Source organism: Cnephaeus nilssonii (assembly GCF_951640355.1).
Source record: "Cnephaeus nilssonii genome assembly, chromosome: 1".
In the NCBI taxonomy this organism is placed as follows: domain Eukaryota; kingdom Metazoa; phylum Chordata; class Mammalia; order Chiroptera; family Vespertilionidae; genus Cnephaeus; species Cnephaeus nilssonii.
This window is the reverse complement of record NC_137072.1, coordinates 36055787-36076320: the sequence shown is the minus strand read 5'-3', so window position 1 is coordinate 36076320 and position 20534 is coordinate 36055787. Positions and strand designations below refer to the sequence as shown.

Sequence of the window (20534 nt, the reverse complement as noted above, 5' to 3'; positions counted from 1 at the left end):
GTGAGGGTTAATTATATGTCAGGCTTCTCTCCTTGGCTTGTAGACGGACATATTGACGCAGTCAGAAGCTGTGTACTCCCTGGGGCCTCTCTGTGGAATGCCCAAGGGATGCCCAGATTGCTGGTAAGACATTATTTCTGGGTGTGTCTGTGAGGGTGGTTCTGAAGAGATTAGCATTGGAATCAGAAGATTGAGTGAAGAAGATTGCCCTCCCCAGTGTGTGTGGGCCTGACCCAGTCTGCTGAGGGCTGAATAGAACAGTGAGGCAAAGAAGGGTCAATTTTCTCTCTCTGTTTGAGGAGGGACATCCAGTTTTCCTGCCCTCAGACATAGTGCTCCTGGTTCAAGGGTCTTTGGTCTTGAACCAGAAAGTATACCATCGGTTCCCTGATTCTCAGGCATCTGGGTTTGGACTGAAACTACACCACTGGCTTTCCTGGGCCTCCAGTTTGCAGACAGCAGATTGTGGGACTTCTCAGTGTCCATAATCACATGAGCCAATTTCTCATAGCAAATTTCTGTATGTCTTTGGATATAGTATTGATTCTCTTTCTCTGGAGAATCCTGACTAATACACTCACCTACCTCACTATATTCATAGCTTTTTCTTGATGCATAATAAATGACCACAATTGTAGTGGCTTTAGACAACACGCATTCCTAATTCTTTAGGTCAGAAGTCCGGTGTGTCTGGACACTCTGTTTAGGCTCTTACAGGCAAAATCAAGACTCTTACCTGGAGACACTGGGGCAGAATCCACAGCCAGGCTCACACTGATTGTTGGCAGAATTCGGTGCCCTGCCCCTGTAGGACTAAAGTGTTCCTCCTCAGCTTACTGTCAGCCAAGGGCCACTCCAGAGCACCTAGAGGCATCCACATTCCTTCTCATTTGGCCTCCTCCATATTCAAGCTAGTAATGCTGCATCGAATCCTTCTTGTGTTTTGCATTCTCTGATTACCTCATCTGCCTGTTTTTAAGGGCTCATGTGATTATATTGGGCCCATGCAGGATGATCTCTATTTCAAGGTCAGCTGATTATATCTTCGAAGTCCCTTTTGCCATGAAAGATATTTGTGGATATGGTAGCATATTCACAGTCTCAGGAATTAGGGCATAGACTCTCCTTGGGGACCATCATTCTGCCAGTGAGAGTACTCCTGAAAGACTTTGCCCCTGGATCATAGGGCAAGGCATATTTTGTCTACATACAACTTTCTCTCGTGCTGTAATTATGTTTTGTTTTCTTCAGCATACCCTAGCAACTTGTGTAGTGGATGTAAATCTGCCCCCTAATCATCTGTGTGAGCCTCCCTTTGTGGCCCAATCCTTGTGGTTTGGGTGGGATGGATATTTTACCACCACCCTCCAGCTCCAGAAATGGGTCCTTGTTTTTCTAACAATGGGTCCCCGCGGCACACTGACTGGTTCAGAGATGGGCATATGACCTACAGTGGTCCATATCAGAACGATGTTCAGGACTTCTGATCCAGATGGGGAAGGCTATTTCCTTGCTCTGTGGGACTGAGGCAGGTTATTTTAGGAGCTTATCTTGGGCCATCTGGTAGCCAAAGATGAGAGAGCCTTGGCATGAAACCAGTACCAGGAAAACAAACAGGGCCAAAACATGGAAAGAAAGTATATTCTTTGCAGTACACAAATAATGAATTATTATGTTATTAACTAATATAATATTGTATGCTAATTACACTGCAATTTTTTTAAAGTGTGTTCTTGGTGGCATTGTTGAACTGCTAGATCAACCCTTACCTAAAGTCCACACCATTTTGGGCTTTTCATTTCTGTGTGGGCCAATAAGTTTCTCTTATGTTTGAAACCACCTTGAGTTTGGTTTGATCTTACTTGTCATCAAAAGCATCCCAACAGACAGAACTTGTTTAATTAACCATATGGTGATTTTACAGAGTGGAGTAGTGGATGGGGCCACAAAGAGAGGTGTGATCGGCCTAGTGTTCACCTCCCCCTCTGCAAAGGCTTCTAAAAAGTAGCCATGTTGCACCATTGTAGTAGCTTTAGACAACATACACAGCGACTGCAGCCTCAGGTTCCTCTGAGTTGTGGTCAGTAGTGGGGTGAGGAGAGGCCCTGGCAGAGCAGGGAGGAGCACCCAGTTGGAGAAGTGGTCAGAAAGGGAGCGCTGGACCTCGTGGGGACAGCCATCTCCTTTTGCCATCACCCCTTCTCAAGTACACAGAGCGAGGCGACACCTAAGAGGAAGGAAGGCTGTTCTCTGACTAATGTGTGGAGTCCTGGACAGTGCCTGGCACGGGGTGGCCTCAGGAAAGAGCTGCACAGCCTGGGCACTAGAGTTGGGGATGATTCACCTGAGAACAAATTTGTGCTTTTCCTCTTCTTCAGCAGGTACCTAAAACCACCTCATTGTTACAGGCTGAATTCTAGTCCCTTAGAATTTATGTGTTGAAGCCCTAATCTCTGCTAACTCAAAATGTGACTATATTTGGAGATAAAGTCTTTGCAGAAGTAATTAAAGTTAAATGCAGTCATTGGGGTGATTTTTAATCCGATATGGATGGTGTTCTTATGAGAAGAGGCCATTAGGACTCAGTTACACATGGAGGGAAGACCATGTGAGGACACAGGGAGAAGATGGCATCTAAAGCCAGGGAGAGAGGCCTCAGGAGACATCCCCCGCCACCCCTTTCCTCTCCCCCTCCCACTCACACATCTTGATCTTGGACTTCCAGCCTCCAGAACTCTGAGAAAATGTCTGCACTCTCCCCTACCCCGAGCCTGTCTGTGGTATTTTGTTATGGAAGCCATTGCAAACTAATATACCTGGATTGAATGGTGTTCTCCTAAAAGACGTGTCTACCAGGACTTGTGAATATTTCCTTATTTGGAGAATTGTCTTTGCAGATATAATTAAATTAAAGGTCTCCTGATGAAAACATTTGGGATTCACCAGGTGGGCCCTAAATCCAATGACGGATGTCCTTAAAAGACACAGGAGAGGAGAAACAGAGAGAAGGCCGGGTGAAAGGAGGCAGAGATCAGCATGATGCAGATTCTAGCCAAGGAATGTGGAGGATGCAGCACAGGAGACAGACGGGGGACAGATTCTCTCTCAGAGCCTCCAGAAGGACCCACCGTGATTTCATACTTCTGACCTCCCAATCTGTGAGAGGATACATTTCTGTTCTTTTAAGCCACCCAGTGTGTGCTCATTTGTTCTGGCAGCCCCAGGAAACAAGTCCAGCTGAGAGCTTACCTTTGGAGCACTCCAGGCTGGAGTTAGTCCTCGGGCTGTGGCTGCCAGGCTTCCAAGAACCCAGGCAACGTGTGCACGACTCTGGCTGGGAGGTGGGCCGAGATTGCCAGTGGGATTGAGAATACTCCAGAGTATTCTCTGCTCAGATGGTGTGGGCCTCTTGGGTGTAGGAGGAGGGGAAGGGAGAGCCCCATGAGAAAGATACATGGGTTTCCTGTTCATTAGACAGGGCCTGAGTGACAAAGGGTTAAAATAAAAGGGAAGTGGCCCTGTGTGCACGGTGATGGGAGCACCTCCTGCAGCTCGCACAGGGCTGGACCTTCCCCAGGTGGGTCTGTTCTGGGAGCTGCCTTTGAAAGTGGAGGAGAGTCTGTTCATCTCTGCTCCTGCGACCACTTCTCAGGCAAATGTAATCCCAGTGCAGGGATCCCAGTGCTTGAAATAAAAGATATCATTTAAGCCAGAGGTGGGGGGTGGGGATAGTTCTGTGTCCCTGCCCCTCCTCTGAGCTGACACCCACCACCTGTTGGCTCCATGCTAAACCCTGGACCCTGTGAACCATACAGCGCAGAGCCAGATGGCTCCCGGCGCTGCCAGGGGGAGGAGTCACATGTTGTTAGGCTTGTTACAGGAGCATCTGTGGCCAGGAATCAGGTGAGGAGTTTCTAATGTCTCTGGCAGACATACAGGTGGGTTTGCCAAGTAGTGGCTGCAGATTCCACCCCCGCCCACCCCCCCCCCACCCCCCCCGCGCCCACTCCAAGAGTATGCAGCACTTGGCTCCTGATGTCTCGCTGTTTAGCAGATTTTCCCTTGGTTTTCCCTGCGCCCATGTCCACTTCATACACGGTAAGGATGTAAGTTAAGGGGGTAACCTGATTCCTGGAGGGGCTGGAACTGACCCAAGGACCTATAGTTACCCAGGAGCCTTCCTTGGACAATGTGAGGCCCAAATCAGGGCAGGAAGGCCATGCTTTGCCACAGGACTGGCTAAGTTTAGAGTGTGCAGATGATTTTGAAATAATGATTTGAAAAGATTGTACAAAGTTGTAAGCTGGTAACTCCTAAGGAGTTGTCCTATCATGTGCCTCCCCTCTCACACGCCCACCCCAAGTGCTGCTCTCTGGCTGGGGTGGCCAGGTAAGTCCTGTCCCTGTGTCACCTACCGTGGATATCAGGGTGCATGGAGGGCAGTTTGCCTATGCAGGGGCCACTCTCCCCTCACCGTGCTAACTAAGCTTGTTCCATTGGCTTGAGACCACTTGTCATAATTCAAGCCTCAAATGCCCAAATTGCTAGTTACTGTACATGGAGACTCCTATTCACTTGGAGAAGGATTGGGCAGAGGAATCAGGACATGTGGGTTCTTTACAAGGTCCTGCAAGAGTGGCAGCCAGCGAGGTCATCTCTAAGGGTCGATCGAATGTGAGTGTAGAGTTTAGTTTTGAGTGAGGGTGGAGGCTTCTAACAGAAATGAAAGGATTTCTTTTTCTCAGATGTCAGTTCAGTTGAAAGCAGGTCCCTGTTTCCTTGGTTCTGCTTGAGGCTAAGAGGAAGTCTGTCTCCAGGTGAGGGACTGAAGGCTGGCGGAGGTGTGGTGTGGAGGAGACTGGGGCCAGTGTTTCAGAACCAGGAGGTGACCCCACAGCTTGGTGTCCTGCTCTTTTCTCTGCTGCCCACACCCTGCTTGGTGAATGCTTATTTCTAACTCCACAGACCTGCATTTTTCTAAAAATAAATAAAGCCAGACCACAAGTTTCCCTCTCCCCAAAGCCTAATGAAATCAACAGCAAAAACCTCTCTGTTGGTGATCAAGGACGGAAAAGAATAGAATCACACACTGTAAACTTTGAAAAGTGGTTGCCAAGGAAAGACACATGATACCCAAAGTAGCTCCTACCTCCATTCTCCCTCATCTCTGCCCCCAAAAATAGGATATAAAAAGGAATCAGGATTACCAGGTACAGAGAAGTGGCTATGTCTGCAAGACCCTTGTGGCCACACTGTGGCTTGGAAGAGTGGACAGAAAAGTGATCAGATCAGAGGGAAGTAAGCCACAGAGAAATCAACCACACACTAGGAGAGAAATAGAAAGTTGGAGCAGAAAACATGCAAAACTAATAAAGGAAAAAAGAAACATCTATACAAATTGATGGATGAAGAAACCTGTCCAGAAAAAGATTGAATCAAAGGAACAGAAGTAAATTCTAATGCCCTAAGTATTTCAGGCTGTGGTAGACACAAGTGGTTCCCCGGATCCCATCTAATAGTCTGGGTTGGTCGCTAACAGCATTTAGCTCTCACCTTCACTCAGGATGCCATGCAACCTCCCCTGTCCCCGGGGCAGCTGGAAGACATTGACTGCCTGATGACAAAAGGCTGACCCCTTGTCTTAAAGTGGGCCCTACCCTGTGGTGTGGTTCAGGCTCCATCCAGAGGGCTTACTGTGGGGCCCACAACTTTATGAATGACTTTGTGGGCAATACTAGGGGAGCATGGGGAAGAGATGGAGCATGGGGAAGAGATGGTTCATAGCAATTGGGAGTCATAGGGCATCTATTTCTCCACAAACAGAAAATCTCCTTTCCTCACCCAAGAAGAAATATTTCTTGGTGTGGCTGTGAAGGGAGGCATGTCTTCCCAGGCACTGAGACTCACAGAGGCTTTTCTGGGCCTAGCATCCGTGCCTAGCATCAGCAGACTGTGGGTGGTAGTGAGCAGGCGTAACTGGTTCTTTGGGTAAGGTTGGTAATGAGGTCACTAGCGAGCCATTCCTCCTGTTTGTTTAAATGACAAAGCCTGGTATAGCTGCATTTCTTCCAGATGACAATTAGAGGACACACCTGGGGACAGTGTGACTCCTGCTGATGCCATTTTCTCTTCCCAGATACTTCCTTCAACCTGTGTGTGAAGCCCCTTAGTAGAGAATGTCTTCTTTTCTGGGAGTCAGAGCACCTGTCCTTCAACATAGAGCACCACTGAGGCCACATCAGACAGAGCTGGCAAAGTTGGTCACCCTTGACTCCTGGTTGAGTAGATGATCAAAGGTGGTGAAGGAGAAGTACCTGAGACACTGTGCAGTGGTTTCTCCTGAATAACTGGTCTACACATAGTGCCTGGCTTGGTCTTGTGTGTGGCTCACCTGGATGTCACTTCCTCAGTGTGACCTCAGGGCTTCTCTGTGGAGCTCCTCCCCACCCACACCTCCCCCCAAACCTCTTCCTTCTGACATCAGAAATTCTGGTTAGACCATACATGTTTTCTGTATTATCCAGAGAAACAAAACCAATAGGATATACAGAGCTAGATACAGTAGGAGATTTGTGATGAAGCCTGAGAAGTCCCATAGATTTTCCATCTGTAAGGTGGAGGCCCAGGAAGGCCAGTGGTATAATTCCAATCCAAACCCTAAGATATGAGAACCAGGATTGCTGATGTCCAAGGGCAGGAGAAGATGGATGTCCCAGCTCACACAGAGAGCAAATCACCTTTCCTCTGCCTTTTTGTTCTATCCAGGCCCTCCCAGATGGGATAATGCCCACCCACACTGGGGAGGGCAATCTTCTTTACTCAGCCCAGTGATTCAAATGCTAATCTCTTCTGGAAACACATTCACAGACACACCCAGAAATAATCTTTTACCAGCTATCTGGGCATCCCTTGGCCCAGTCAAATTGACACATAAAATTAACCATCACTCTTTTCCTCAAGGTTTTGCCAAGAATTCAGGTGCTGCTCAGAGGTAGCAGCACAGCTGTCAAAGATCAGCTATTTGACTTCTTTTTTTTAAAAAAAATATATTTTATTGATTTTTTTACAGAGAGGAAGGGAGAGGGATAGAGAGTTAGAAACATCGATGAGAGAGAAACATCAATCAGCTGCTTCCTGCACACCCCCTACTGGGGATCTGCCCACAACCAAGGTACATGCCCTTGACCGGAATCGAACCTGGGACCCTTCAGTCCGCAGGCCAACGCTCTATCTACTGAACCAAACTGGTTAGGGCATATTTGACTTCTTGATGAATGACCATCACACTTTCCCTTAAAGCAGGGTTGGGGAACGCCCAGCCTGAGGGCTCTATGAGGCCCCAGAAATCATTTGGTCTGGCCCTGCCAAGGCAACCACAGGCGGGACTCGAAATTCAATGAATCTAGGAGCTTTTTTCATAGCAACATAAGTTTATGTTAAGTGAGTTATATGAAGCGAATGATGTTATAAATATCCAAATGGCCCTTGGCAGAAAAAAGGTCCCCCACCCCTGCCTTAAAGTCTAAGCTTTAGGAGAATATAGGATGGGGCTGGGGCCTGCAGGAAGGATGGAAGGAGTGACACAGGCACTTGGGTGGGCAGGAGGAGGAAGCTAAGGCTCGTTTTATCTACTTTGCAGGTCCAGCTTTGGGCCAGATATGGATAAAAGGGCCACTGGGAATCGGGGTCCCTGAGGGTACCAGGCCCAGGCCCAACTTCACCCTGTGTTTAAAAATAAGATCAATGCAGTGGTGAGCCGGGCGAGCTCTGGGGACAGTGGAGGAACCCAGCCCTGCCTCCTCTTCAGCAGGTCCAGTTAGGGAGGAGGAAGAGCCTGGGAGTAGGGCCCCATTGGCCTCATGCCTGTGGGGCCTGGCCAACCACTGAAGACCCCTCCTGTGAGATGCTTTGTTAGCAGGTTTGGCTCCTGGATGGTATTGTTTACTTTCCTTTTTAAGATGTTTGAAGTCCTTTGATGAGCTGGTGTTTACATTGCATGTTCTTTCATGTCAAATGAGCACTTGTTATTATGTAGAATTACAAAAGCTTTTCTAGGCAGATAGCTTCACAATCCAAGACTACCTTGCTTTCCCCAATGGGGTGGGGGCAAGGGGGATGTCCAAAACAGTTGTATGTTTATTGAATTTCTGACAATTTAGTGATATTTAAAATTCACTAGAGAAGTGACCCAAAGGAAGCTTCTGATGGATATTTTGGGGTCAAAATAAAATAATTCACATTTTGTAATGAGTATAATGGCCTCGATACTAGACAATTGAAATATGGTAAATTGAGATTTTGGGTTGGCGTTTTTTAGAGTAAGGCATGCCTGCGACGTAAATGCTCACTTGTCTTGTACCCTCTACGTAGTTCTCCTGTTTTCCCTTCCACTCTTTATCCTCGGCCACTTTTATTTTAATTGGACTATGACTCATATAACACACAAAGCGCTTTAGAAACCAGACCAAGACATTCAGGGACAGTCTCAAGAACCCCGGGGCTGGCAGGCACCCCAGCTTGAGGGGAAGCCATCCGTTTCCCTGGCCAGTCCAACTGGCAAAGGTAACGACAGGTGGGGGTGCCTGCTCCAGCCACTGCCCCTTTGTTTCCTGCTCAACAAATGAACCGGCGTCTGCTCTTCCCAAGCCCAGAGTCCTCTCGTTCTAGATCCTACCAAGTCCCTAGGGCAGCAGGAGCCCTGATGACTTGGCAAGGAAGAAGCGATGACTCACAAAGTTAGTTATGATTTGAAGGTGCAAAGCAGCTGGTTCATTTAAATGAAATTTTACCTTCCTCTCTCTCGTCCAAGAGCGAGCAGTCGGAGCCCTGGTTTAACACGGGCCTCGGGTGCCCAGAAGAACAAAGGACACTGGGCCTGCAGATCTGGTTTGGAAGCTGCTTGTGCAAGCGGCCAGGGCAGGGCCTCCCCCGTGTCTCTCAATCCAGCCCTCCCACAGCCGCAGTCCCAGGGTGGCCAGCAAGGGTGTGCTCATCTCCATGACCAAGCAGCCCTGGCATTTGAAAGGTAGATTCTTTTACCTCTCGTTCCAAACATGTGAGTTTGTGGGTGTGTTTGTGTGTGTGTGTGTACAGTGAGAACCAGAGAGAGAGAGGGAGAGACAGAGAGGAAAGGCCTGAAGAGCATATGGCTCCATCCCAGGTGCCCCTCTATTTCGCTGTAGTTCGAGTAAGGAAGTACGAGAGGCTTAACCCTTTGCACTCGCTTTTTTCTCGATTCCTTTATTCTAATGCTAACCATGTCGAGTCACACTCAACATCTGAGTACAAAAGGTTAAGTCAATTGTTATTTTACTAACAAAGAAAGAAGCTTCAACCAAACTTTGAAACAGACTAGCACAGACCTTCGTGATGGGAGGCAGAGATGCTGAAGGAATGTCTTATAAAAGTTGCCCTGTTTCACTTGGCTCAGTGAGACTGAGCAGAGAGGGAGTGATGCTCACTCAGTAGCTGACTCCGGAAAGTGGAGACTGGATGAGGGCAGATTTCATTTTGCAGCTTTGTGACTTCTCAGGAGGTAGAGCTATATCTCTCAGTGCCTTCCCCAAGAAGCAGGCTGAGTACAGTGTCTCAGTTTCCTGGATTGGGCATGGGCTGGGGCATGGAGCCCAGGCAGCCTTTCTGAGAGAAATCAAAACAAAAGCCAAGGCCAGGCCAGCCAACAAACAAGGGGTGGCAGGGTGGCTTCACCTTGTGAGCCAATTTTCACCTATTGTGAATAGTGCTACCAGGAACGCAGGTGCACACGTGTCTATTTGCGTCCCTGCCTTCAACGCTATTGTGCATACACCTCAGGATGCTGCTCAGGTCTCTGAGGAGACACCCTAACTGTCTTTCAGATTCCAGCAAGGCTGTCATCACCCCCGGAGGTTCTCAAACAGCAGGCTGCCCCCTCATGACAAGGCCCTGCCCATCTTTTCCTCATCCCAGTCACACAGAGCTCCGACTCCTGGGACTCGGGGCCCTTTTCTCTCTGAGCACATCCACGTCCGGGCCAGAGGCAGGGGCAGGGCAGGGCCTGGAAGGGTCAGGGCCAGAGGTAGGGGCAGGGCAGGGCAGGGCCTGGAAGGGTCAGGGCCAGGGGCAGGGGCAGGGCAGGGCCTGGAAGGGCCAGAGGCAGGGGCAGGGCAGGGCCTGGACAGCTGAGCTCCGATCTCCTCCAGTCAGCTGACAGAGGGCTGTCTGCTAGGTGAGGGGCCTCTTCTCAGGACACCTGGAAGGCTGGGACAGTTGTTCTGACCATGGCCCTGGGGCAGGGGCTTAGATAATGCTGTGCACACTCCTCCCCAAGAGGGCCAGGCCCAGAGCTAGAATGGAGGACCGTCTCTGGATACCTGACCAGGTGTGGCTGCTGGCCACACTGCATGTAGCCCAGGGGATTTTGTTTGGAATTAAACAAATCGAAGCACTTAAGGCAATTAGGGCATTACTGGTACATACTAGGTGTTCAATGGATGTTAATCTACTTTTCCTTTCTCTCTTTAAAAAATTTTTCAGTAAAATATACATAAAAAATTTACTATTTTAAGCATTTCAAAGTATACTGTTCAGTGGCATTGAGTACATTCATGTTGATGTACAACCATCACCAGCCTCCACTTCCAGAACTTTCTTAGCTTCCCAAATTTAATTTCCATACACATTGAACACTAACTCCCTGCTCTCCTTCTCCCCAGCTCCTGGCAACCACCATTCTACTTCCTGTGTCTATGAATTTACTACTCTAAGACTGCTCAGATAAGTTCATCATATAATATTTGTCCTTTTTGAATGACTTATTTCATTGAGCATAATGTCTTCAAGTTCATCCATATTGTAGCATGTTTCACAATTTCCTTCCTTCTTAAGACTGCCCTAATATTGCTTTGTAAGGATCGGTCGCATTTTATGAGTGGCTTCTGCCTTTGGCTATTGTGTATACACCCAAAAGTGGATCCTTTATCCTTCGAACCACCTTTAGCAGATTTGACTTTCAAGGACATTAATAGATATAATGGAGGTGGGAGTCTGTTTGCTGTTGTCTGTACTCACCTCAGACGGCTACTTACCCTGCCCCCTGTCTCCGGGCCCACAGATGAGAGACCCCCAAGCCCACTCCCTGGGTGGGTCCTCACTCACCCCAAACAAGCCTTTTTTTTTTTTTTTTAGATATGTTTTTATTGATTTCAAAGAGAGGAAGGGAGAGGGAGAGAGAGATAGAAACATCAGTGATGAGAATGAATCATTAATCAGCTGCCTCCTGCATGCCCCCTACTGGGGATCGAGCCTGTAACCTGGGCATGTGCCCTGACTAGGGGTGACCTCCTGGTTCCTGGGTCGATGCTCAACCACTGAGCCACACCAGCCGAGCCCAAACAGGCCTTTTCAGTTTCCTTTGCCACTGCCTATCCGGTTGGATCATTTAAGGACCAGCCTTAACCTCTTACTTCACAAGGCCTCCCTGGAGCACTGGCTGTAGCGACAGCCTTCTAACCCATGTCTGTGCCACCTGTCCTGGTTCCTGCAAGTCCAGCTTCCCCATTGGCCTCAGATCTTGTCACTTAAACTGCAGGATACAGACTGAGTTCTGGCCTGGCTGCACATCCCGGTCTTTGCCATTTCCACATAGTTGCTCAGTTTTTCCCTTTCAATGCCTTTGCGCATGTGGTCCCCCCTGAATGCCATCTGCCTGCCACCCCAAACCATCCCTCTAATATTTACCTCACCCAATTTATGCTTTAAGGATCTGCTCCTTTCTGTGTGGCCTGGCAGAGTAAGAGCTCAGAAATGTCTGACAAATGATCGAGGGAATGGCATTCCAGGAGGAGTGCAGGCACAGTTTTAATATTGCTTTAGACGCGGGTCATGCCTACAAAGGCTGCAGACTCGGTTAAGTCCCCCTGGGCGTCCATCCCCTCCTCAGCTGGACAGTTATGGACAGCTGATGGTTAACAGAAACACCGAGACCTCTTTGAAAGTCACTAAAGGACTGCGTGGTTGGAGGGTGCCTGTGGAACAGTGTGGGCTGGTGGCTGCTCTTCAAGGATTTATTGTACAAATTGACATGCCTAGATGTAGGTGTATGTCTATCTGTGCAGTGTTGGGGCTTTCTCAGTAGCAACGAATAGTGCTACTAGGAACATAGGTGCACACATGTCTAGCTGAGTCCCTGCCTTCAATGCTATTGTGTATACACCCAGAAGTGGGTCTCTGAGTAGTCCTCTCTGATTAGTCCTCTGGCTCACAGGGTCCCCTAGAGTGGGGGATGGGGCTAAGCTTTCCGCTGTCCTGGGAACAGCCTTGTCTCATCTAGGTTGCGACTTCCATATTTAATAACTCTATTTCTCCTGCCCTCAATCTGGGAGGTCAGCCTTCCCCCACGGGCTGCTTGCCCTACATGTGAGCGTATTCTTCCTCATTCTCTGCAGCCATTCAGGCTTAACTATTTACCCTTTGCAAAGAAGAACGTCAGTGCTAGAGTGAGACAGCACAGAGTTGGACAGGTTGTGGATCGCAAGTGGTGATTACACCACTTCCTCTGTAATGCCTGCAGAAGGATGAGCCTCATCCGTGTTGTACCCCACGTTGGGGCGGCTTAAATCTCCTTGGAAGAGAGACTTCAAATGCAGCCGGCCTGGTTTTAAAAGACCAGTTCAATGTGTGAGAGGCCATGCTGTCGCCAAGAAGCCAAACCTCTGAGACATGGAAGGAACCATTTAACCGCAGAGTCACGGGCAGCCTGTGTCTGACGGTCCCTTTTCCTGTCGTACGAATGTTAAGGAGAAAAGTCTTGCAAAGCCCTGTGTGAGGAGGACAGACTTCCCTTCTCTGTGGAGAGGGGCGTCAGGGCCTGTGCCACCTGCTGGGGGCTTTCGTGCTGTTTCTCCCTTTGGGGGTGCCAGGAGAACTGGATGAAGACCCTCAGTCCAGCTCAGGGGAGGGGAGTCGGAGTGAGCACTTCAGGGGTGACATTGGGGGGCAGTGAGAGCAGCTCAGTAGGGTTTTCTTCCATGTAGAGGGAGCTTCGCTAGCATAACCCTCTGGTTTCCTCCTGTCATGTCACTTCCTAGAGGGAGAATGGCATTAGGAGAGGGAAACTGGGTTTGCAGATCCAGTCTGTCCTCTTCTAGGAGAGCCAGCCTGCCTGTGGCCAGCACGCATCTGCTCTGCCCCTCCCTGCTGTAACATTCTAGGGGCAAGACCCCCGCCCGCCCGCCCGGTGAGGGTCTGCCCTGACCCAGCACAGCCCAGGATGGGTGGGCGGGTCTGCTTGAACCTAGGTTAGTGTTAGGAAGCCACTAGTTTGCAGATAGTAGAAACCACCTTTTCAAGGATTCATTTTGTCAGTCGTAAAGGTGATATTTTTGTCTCTATCTGCTTGGCTTCTTTGACTTATTTCTCAAAGGCTTAGAACTTGGATAGAGAAAAAGGGTGCTGTCTGGAGGACCATGTCTAACTCCAATAATAATAGCTCAGCCCCAAACCCTGGAAATGAAAAGAAAAAGGAGGTTGTGCTGTATTCAAAGCGGTGGTCTGAGACGTTGTGTGGTGAACTCTGCAGGCACAGGGAACAGGGAACACTGAAGCTCAGAGTGGAAGGAACAAGAGTGTTAAGACCAAAAAGCTCTGGTGGTGCTGGAACATTGTGCGTGAGGAAAAAGTGATTGACAAAAGGTTTGAGAAATCCCCAGACCAGATCATGCAGGCTTTGTAGGCTAATGGAAAGAGTTTGAATTTTATTCTAAGTGCAATGGGAATTCAGTGAAGGATTTAAGCAGGGCAGTGCTATGGGTCTTATTTACGCTTTGAGAAGGCATTCTTCATAACTCTGCAGAGGATGGTCTGGGGGCTCAGTGACGAGAATAGAACGAGGGATGAATCCTAATTTCTAGCGTGGTGATTGGCTGGATGTGAGTGCCATTGACAGAGTTGGTGAAGACTGGGAGGAGGATGGGGAAGCTCATTAAATTTCAGATGTTCCAAACTTCTCAGTGACAATGTTAGGTAAGAAGTTGGATATGGGCTCCAACTCAGAAGGTCTTGGGGAACCCTAACATTTAGAGGTGTGTGTAGGTGGACACCCATGCAAAGGAGACAAATTCCTGGCTAGTCCTGGGAGTCATTGACTAGAGAATGTTAGCAGAACGTCTTTATTATTATTATTATTATTCAGCAGGGTTTGGGGCTGACTAATACAGACAACTTCCTTTGGAAAATTCTGTATAGGCAGCCTACCCTTATAAAGAATGATTGCATGATTATATTTGGGGGAGATTTTTATAACTTTAAGGATTTTTTTCCTCCTCTATACAATAACTAATTGTCACTCACTTTTCTTTTTGAGGGCAAAGAATGCAGGAGTCCTTTTATTCATTACAATTGATGTCTTTTGAAAAAGGACCCCTTAATTAATGTTTATGGGGCACAGAGCTTTTTCAAAGATACCCGTCCTCTCCTCACACAGGCAGCTGTGTTTTAGAGCCTGATTTTTCACCCAGCCAAAGGACCCCACAGGGATCCATTAGTCATCTCAACCTCTGCCTCTCCACATCTTTCATAATGGAGCCACTTCCCTGCAAAGCCCCTGCTGGCTGAATCCCATTCATTCCCATGAAAGGGGCTGCCGATATTTAAAGTTCATTTCAGGAAGGTTTCATAATAAGAACTGGGGAAAATAACATAATCTCATTTGAAAACGTTTCCTTCCTCTGTTCTGCTGGTGGAATCAAACAATTCAGAGGCCCATCTGTCCTGTAACAGGTCCAGATTGCATGATGTGGTTTTGAAGTTGTTTCCTTTGTTTCAGGGCACCTCTGGTGGGACTCCCCCCTCCTGCCCCCGGTGTATTCAGACTGTGCCATTTGATTCTTGGATTTGCAATTCCAGAAGCCAAATAATGAGCCAGCTCTGTAGGAAAATGTCACTCTGCCCCGGCGATCAGTACCTAGCACTGGGGAGGGAAGTCAGGCTCTATAAGGCAGAATGGATTTTTGTTTAAGGGAACATTTTCAAAGTTAATATGAAAACACACAAGTACAAATAAAACCAGACAACCATCCAAATGTGAAGCTCTTTGTAACATGCTGACATGCTCGAAGGTATGTTGGGGAGTCTTTTCCCTTCCCCGAAGCTCTGAACAACCAAGGCATTGTATGGTCCTACCTGCTGCCCTGTGAGGCCCTTCCCTAATGTGCTCTCAGTCCTGGATGAAGGTGGGAGGGATGGCCGCCTGCCGCTCTTCCCCACTGTTCCATTCCTGGGTTTCCAACCTGTCCACCCCCTTCCCTCTGGCTTCTAGTCAAGGGCTGGCAACTTATTTTCCTATAAAGGGCCATGTCTTATCTGTTCAGGCTGCTATGACAGCCTTTGGGCAGGGACATCGGCTTTTTTCCTGCTTTTGGATTTAAACTAAACACCAATTCTTCCTGGGTCACAAGTCTGCTGGACTTAAGATGAAATACACCTTCGGCTTCCCTGGGTCTCCGGCTTGCCTACTCACCTGCGGATCTTGGGACTTGCCTGCCTTCATAAACACAAGAACCTGTTCCTTATAATAAATCTCTCTGTATATACATCCTATTGGTCTGTTTCTCTGGAAAACCATGACTAATGTAATCCCTTCCCACTGTAATTATCTGAAGCAACCCTGACCTCTTAGTTCCCTGAAAGCACTAAGTCCCTTTCCTCTGTGGGAACCTTCTTCCCTGCTTTGTGTCCTCACTAAAGCCTTTGGGAGATGACCAGGTCATGAGGGTGGAGCCCTCATCAATGGGATTAGTTCCCTTATACAAGAGACTCCAGAGAGTTCCCTAACCTCTCCCATCATGTAAGCCTCAAGTGTCAGCTTAAGCATGACTTCCTTAAGAAAGCCTGTCCCCTCTGCACTCCCATCCCCACTATCTAGGCAAAGTCCCTCTAAACTTCTCTCTTAATACTTAACATAACTATAATTTATGTTTGTTTGTTTATTAATTTATTAAAAAACTAGAAGCCCGGTGCACGAAATTCGTGCACGGCAGGGGGTTGTCCCTCAGCCCAGCCTGTACCCTCTCCAATCTGGGACTCCTGGAGGGATGTCCGACTGCCCGTTTAGGCCCGATCCTGGTGGGATCGGGCCTGAACGGGCAGTCGGACATCCCTCTCACAATCCAGGACTGCTGGCTCCCAACTGCTTGCCTGCCTGCCTTCCTGATTGCCCCTAACCGCTTCTGCCTGCCAGCCTGGTTGATGCTTAACTGCTCCCCTGCCAGCCTGTTTGCCCCCAACTTCCCTCCTCTGCCAACCTGGTCACTCCTAACTGCCCTCTCCTGCAGGGTTGATCACCTCCAACTGCCCTCCCTTGCAAGCCTGGTCCCTCTCAACTGCCCTCCCTTGCAGGCTGGGTCCCTCACAACTGCCCTCCCTTGCAGGCCGGGTGCCTCCCAACTGCCCTCTCCTGCTGGCCATCTTGTAGTGGCCATCTTGTGTCCACATGGGGGCAGGATCTTTGACCACATGGGGGCAGCTATATTGTGTGCTGCAGTGATGATCAATCTGTATATTACTCTTTTATTAGATAGGATAGAGGCCTGGTGCATGGGTGGGGGCCAGCTGGTTTGCCCTGAAGGGTGTCCCGGATCAGGGTGGGGTTCCCTTGGGGCTTGGGGCAGCCTGAGCGAGGGGCCTGTGGTGGTTTGCAGGCCGGCCACACCCCCTGGCAACCCAAGGGGAGGCCCTGGTATCTGGAATTTATTTTCCTTCTACAATTTAAACTTTGTAGCCTGGAGCGGAGCCAAGCCTGCCATCTCTGTGGCAGTTAATTCACCTTCTACAATTGAAACTTTGTAGCCTTAAGCGGGTGAGCCCAGCCAGGGTGTGCGGAAAGCTTTGCTTCCCCTGTTGCCGCCGGCAACCCTGGCCTGCTCTCTCAAGCTCCGTTCTGCCGCCATTTGTTTGAATTTGTTTACCTTCTATAATTGAAACTTTGTAGCTTGAGTGGAGGCTTAGGCCTGCAATGGCTATGGAAAGCTTGGCTTGCTCTGTTACCTGGGAAACCTTGCTCTCTGTGGCTGTAGCCATCTTGGATTGGGGTTAATTTGCATACTCGCCCTGATTGGCAGGTGGGCATGGCTTGTGGGCGTGGCTTATGTAGCGGAGTGATGGTTAATTTGCATATTACCATTTTATTAGAGAGGATATTTATCGTAAGTATTACATGTGTTCCCCTTTTTCCACCATCGACCCCTTCTAGCCCACCCCCACCCTCTGCCCCAGACCTTTACTACACTATTGTCTCTGTGTCCATGGGTTATGTACATACTAGAGGCCCGGTGCATGAAATTCGTGCATGGGCGGGGGGTGTCCCTCAGCCCAGCCTGCACCCTCTCCAATCTGGGATCCCTCTCACAATCCAGGACTTCTGGCTCCCAACTGCTCGCCTGCCTGCCTTCCTGATTGCCCTAACCGCTTCTGCCTGCCAGCCTGATCACCCCCTAACCACTCCCCTGCCAGCCTGATTGATGTCTAACTGTTCCCCTGCCAGCCTGTTTGCCTCCAACTTCCCTCCTCTGCCAGCCTGGTCACCCCTAACTGCCCTCCCCTGCAGGGTTGATCACCCCCAACTGCCCTCCCTTGCAGGCCTGGTCCCTCCCAACTACCCTCCCCCACTGGCCATCTTGTGGTGGCCATCTTGTGTCCACATGGGCACAGGATCTTTGACCACATGGGGGCAGTCATCTTGTGTGTTGGAGTGATGGTCAATCTGCATATTACTCTTTTATTAGATAGGATAAAGGCCTGGTGCATGGGTGGGGGCCAGCTGGTTTGCCCTGAAGGGTGTCCCGGATCGGGGTGGGGGTTCCCTTGGGGCATGGGGTGGCCTGGGCAAGGGGCCTGTGGTGGTTTGCAGGCTGGCCACGCCCCCCAGCGACCCAAGCAGAGGCCCTGGTATCTGGGATTTATTTATCTTCTACAATTGAAACTTTGTAGCCTTGAACGGAGCCAAGCCTCCTGCTTGCTCAGTGGCGGCAGCCATTTCTTTTGGAATTTATTTATCTTCTATAATTGAAACTTTGTAGCCTGGAGTGGAGGCCTAGGCCGGCCAGGGCTGCAGAAGCTTGGCTTTCTCCATCGCCCGGGGCAACCCTAGCCTCCTGCTCTTCCAGCTCCGTGGCTGCCGCCATTTCTGTTGGAATTTATTTACCTTCTATAATTGAAACTTTGTACCCTTGAGTGAAGGCCTGGTCCCGCCAGGATGTGTGTAAAGCTTGGCTTCCTCCATTGCCAGGGAAACCCAAGCCTCCCTCCTGCTCTCTGTGGCTGCAGCCATCTTGGTTGGGGTTAATTTGCATACTCACTCTGATTGGCTAGTGGGCATAGCGGAGTGATGGTTAATTTGCATATTACTCTTTTAATAGATAGTATGCATATAAATTCTTTGGTTAAGAGTCCCTCCCCTCACCTACCACACCCATCCACCCTACCTTCCCTCTGAGATTCCACAGTCTGTTCCATGTTCCTGTGTCTCTGGATCTATTTTGTTCAGCAGTTTATTTTGTTCATTAGATTGCACATATGAATGAGATCATGTGATTCTTGTCTTTCTCTGACTGGCATAGTTTGCTTAGCATAATACTCTCCAGGTCCCTCCATACTGTCTCAAAGGGTAAGAGATCCTTCTTTTTTATTGCTGCATAGTATTCCATTGTGTAAATGTACCACAGCTTTTTATCCACTCATCTACTGATCAGCACTTGGGCTGTTTCCAGATCTTAGCTATTGTAAATTGTCTTGCTATGAACATAGGGGTGCATACATTCTTTCTGATTAGTGTTTCAGGTTTCTTAGGATATATTCCCAGAAGTGGGATCACTGTGTCAAATGGCAGTTCCATATTTAATTTTTTGAGGAAACTCCATACTGTTTTTCATAATGGCTGCACCAGTCTGCATTCCCACCAGCAGTGTACTAGGGTTCCCTGTCATTTGTTAATGGTAGCCATTCTGACAATTGTGAGATGATATCTCATTGTCGTTTTAATTTGCATCTCTGATGATCAGTGACTTTGAGCATTTTTTCATATGTCTCCTGGCCATCCGTATATTCACTGTGGAGAAGTATCTATTTAGGTCCTTTGCCCATTTTTTAATTGGATTGTTTGTCTTCTTTTTGTTAATTTGTATGAGTTCCTTATATATTCATAACTATAATTTAAATTTAAAAGTTTAAATAATTTGCCCAGCCAGAGTGGCTCAGTGGTTGAACATTACCTATGAACCAGGAGGTCACGGTTCGATCCCCAGTCAGGGCACATGCCCAGTTTGTGGGCTCAGTCCCCAGTCGGGGGCATGCAGGAGGCAGCGGATCACTGATTCTCTCTCATCATTGGTGTTTCTATCTTTCTCACCCTATCCCTTCCTCTCTGATATATATAGTAAAGTTTAAATAATTTAAGTAATTGAATGTTTATTTGTGATTTTTCCCATTTAATGTCTGTGTCTCTCCCAGGTGATGAGTCCCCTAGGGGCAGAGACCACATTGTCTTGCTCAGCACTGTGGCAGAGGGACGAATGACCATGTGGACCCCTGTGCCTGGGGCTGGTGTTATACCTGGAGCGATTATTCTGCAGAAGACAACAGAAGTGTCAGGGTGAGATAAAGAAATAAATAACCTGCCTGCCTTAATCTGTGTCAAGAAGTGTAACTTCCGAAGAGAGAGGTGGTTTTTAAATTCTAGTTAGAAAAATCACTATTTCTCTGTCATGGTTAAGATAAGATCTGATCTAATTAAGGTGACAAGGTGTTTTCTAGTTGGGTAATTTTGCTTGTTGTGGTTTTTAAAGTGTGTGTATAGCTGGGTGATAAATGACTAAACGTCAGGGCAGGTGAAATCCTAGTTTTTGTTTCTTCACTTTAATCCAACTCCACTTTCCCTAATGACATCCATATGAGGATAAACATGATTCATTGCTTGTGTTTTTAAGTTAAAATGTATAAATTATAGCTCTCTGGTCTGGTATGCCTCATTATTTTCACTTTTCAGAGACTTCCTATTAAGCCTTGAGCACCGGGGCCTCCCTGGATGCTGGACAAATGAGGCTGAACTCACCGACTGGGTTTCCCAGAGGAAGGCCACACCTGTGCTTCTGAAAGGCCTGGCAGCTCCCTCTGTCCATCCCTTCTGCCTCTTGCCTCCCTTCTTCCTCCCAAACATGGACTTGGCCGGTTTCCATCAGAGGTTTAGAGTGGAATATTTCATTTTCCTATCGTGTCCTAAATTTTATTTACAAGTCTCTAAAGGACGCAACATGAAATCAATTGAAGAAAAGGGTTCCAAAATAATAGTAAACTTTGGTAACATAGGAGGCCATTCGTTAACAAATGAATCAGGCCATTTATTAACAAATGTGTTTTGAGAGTCTTCTTTGAGATCCTTGCTATTAAATGACTGAGAGTTATAAAGGTATAGTATTATCTCTTTGTTCCCTACTTAATTAATATTTATTGGATATTTGTCATATATAATGCAGAAGATGGTTGTTGGAACTGGAAAGTCTGAC

At 48.2% G+C, this 20534-nt stretch overlaps 1 long non-coding RNA gene across 1 annotated transcript in view; it reads left to right on the top strand.

Moving 5' to 3' along the window:
• Positions 1 to 20197, top strand: part of LOC307097013 — a 44596-nt gene extending 24399 nt beyond the window's left edge. The window contains exons 2-3 of the long non-coding RNA XR_013813327.1: positions 19483 to 19624; positions 20018 to 20197. This is a non-coding gene — a long non-coding RNA (uncharacterized lncRNA). The remainder of the gene's footprint in view (positions 1 to 19482; positions 19625 to 20017) is intronic.
• The last annotated feature ends 337 nt before the right edge of the window (positions 20198 to 20534 follow it).